The 2021-nt window shown below is 37.1% G+C and overlaps 1 protein-coding gene across 1 annotated transcript in view; it reads left to right on the top strand.

Annotated features, from left to right (window-relative positions):
* Window positions 1-2021, top strand: part of ECPAS (Ecm29 proteasome adaptor and scaffold) — a 97509-nt gene that overhangs the window by 47529 nt on the left and 47959 nt on the right. The gene's annotated exons all lie outside the window — the stretch shown is intronic.

The raw sequence follows: 2021 nt of genomic DNA, 5'->3' as shown, positions 1-2021 counted from the left end.
TATATATATAAAGGTAGTTTTAATGAAGTACATATGCTGAATTTTATGTTAACAATTTATACTATTGAATTTTGTCAAATGTGTAATATCCTATTTAAATGGCTCTTAAATTGGGCCATGACTTTAAAAGCAATATGTGTACACAATGAGGGATACATGTACACATTAAAACAACTTTTAACAACGCTTTTATATTCTTACAGTCAATGACATCTTAAAATCCACAGACTACTGTAATATATTTCATGTGATTAAACCACACCTCCACTTAATATTTAGAATGTTTATGTCTTTTAAAGAGATTCTTACATATTTTTCTCTCTTGTTATCAGGGATAAGCTAATGCTATTTTTTTCCCTATACATTTTATATGTTTTACTCTGATTTTGGGGGGTTAGTATTATAAATTGGTTATCACAGGCTTTTGCTGGCTTCTGTCTTTTTGTTTGTTTGTTTATATGCTTAGCATTACTTCTTTGTTCTGACTTCTGTCTTATATGACTTCTCCCTTGGCTTCCTGCAAATTGCTAATGTTGCTTCTCGTGCTCTGCTTCTTCTCAGTTTTCTACGTCATAAGGCTTCTAACTCAGACAAAAAGTCCCACTGTGCCTGTGGGTCTGGATGGTAGTTCATGTCAGACTCCCAAACATAGCTCTGTGCCTTGTCTGCAAGTGCTAAAAATTATTTCATTAAAAAAAAAATCTGTTTTTCTTCTTCAGTTAAAACTGTTCATGTAAAATGCTCTTTGCACCATGAAGCATTATATATTAAGTCAATCTTTAGAACTTTCTGCTTGTTGGTAGGAAACTTATAAGCATAGGCATTTCAATGGCAATTAAGTACATAAAAGGACTTTTATATCGTAGATGAATAAGACTTGTTCATGTCGGTCTCTAGGTTGTCTGGAGGTGTTTGGGTTTAACAGTTCTATGCCGGGGTGTTACACTCTCAGCTATTACTGTACAGAATTATAGATGAATACATGGAGGTGTAGGAAGTTGAGTGAAGTGTTCAGATCACTGAGAACTGGTAAAATTTTGAAATTAGGCATAATATAGTCAATCCTGAAAAAAGCAGGACCTGTGTAAGGTAGAAATTAGAGAAGAAAACGTCTAATATTCCCCACTAAAAGGAATGATAGGAAGCAACAGGACTGTCCCTGTCAAGGGCAGAACATCTGCACGACTTAGAGAAACTGCAGTCCCGTCCAGTTCCAGTCCCCGGTTCCGCAGCCCTTCCTCATGAGGCTTCTAATAGGACAGGACACTGCTGTTTATGGAATGAATTCACACAGCACATCTTGTCTTTTTTCACGAGTGAAAAGCAAACATGTAAGCCCTGAAATAAATAAATAATTCGTAATTTCTTACACAGGCAGTTTCCTGCTTAGGTTGGGCTTTGCTCCTACACATGTCATAAGTTGGTTCTGATTTGAGCCAAATACCTAATTTCAGATGAGCAGTCAAGGCCATTTTATAACCATATAAAATGCTGAATCAGATCACAGGATAGGCCTGGTGTACAATATGGTCAGTGTCAATGTCATAACAATAAAGTCAGAGTTAGAACATCAGGTGCATGTTGTTAAAAGTTGAACATTGTCCTACTTTTTTTCCTGAATCATTTTATTGGGGGCTCATACAGCTCTTATCACAATCCACCCATCCATCCATTGTGTCAAGGACAGTTGTACATATGTTGGCATTATCATTTTCAAAACATTTTCTTTCTACTTGAGCCCTTGGTATCAGCTCCTCATTCCACCACCCCCTCATGAATCCTTGATAATTTATAAATTATTATTATTATTTCATGTCTTACACTGACCGATGTCTCCCTTCACCCACTTTTCTGTTGTCCATCCTCCTGGGATTGACATATGTCAATCATAGTGATTAGTTTCCCCTTTCTGCCCCCACCTTCCCTTTCCCCTCTTGGTATCGCTACTTTCATTATTGGCCCCGAGGGGTTTATCTGCCCTGTATTCCCTGTCTTGCGAGCTCTTATTTGTACCATTGTAC

The sequence above is a fragment of the Echinops telfairi genome, unplaced genomic scaffold (assembly GCF_000313985.2).
Source record: "Echinops telfairi isolate 266 unplaced genomic scaffold, ASM31398v2 ScPeMD7_7410;HRSCAF=8448, whole genome shotgun sequence".
Lineage (NCBI taxonomy): Eukaryota > Metazoa > Chordata > Mammalia > Afrosoricida > Tenrecidae > Echinops > Echinops telfairi.
Note: the sequence above shows the minus strand (reverse complement) of the source record. Positions and strands in the feature narration are given on the sequence as shown.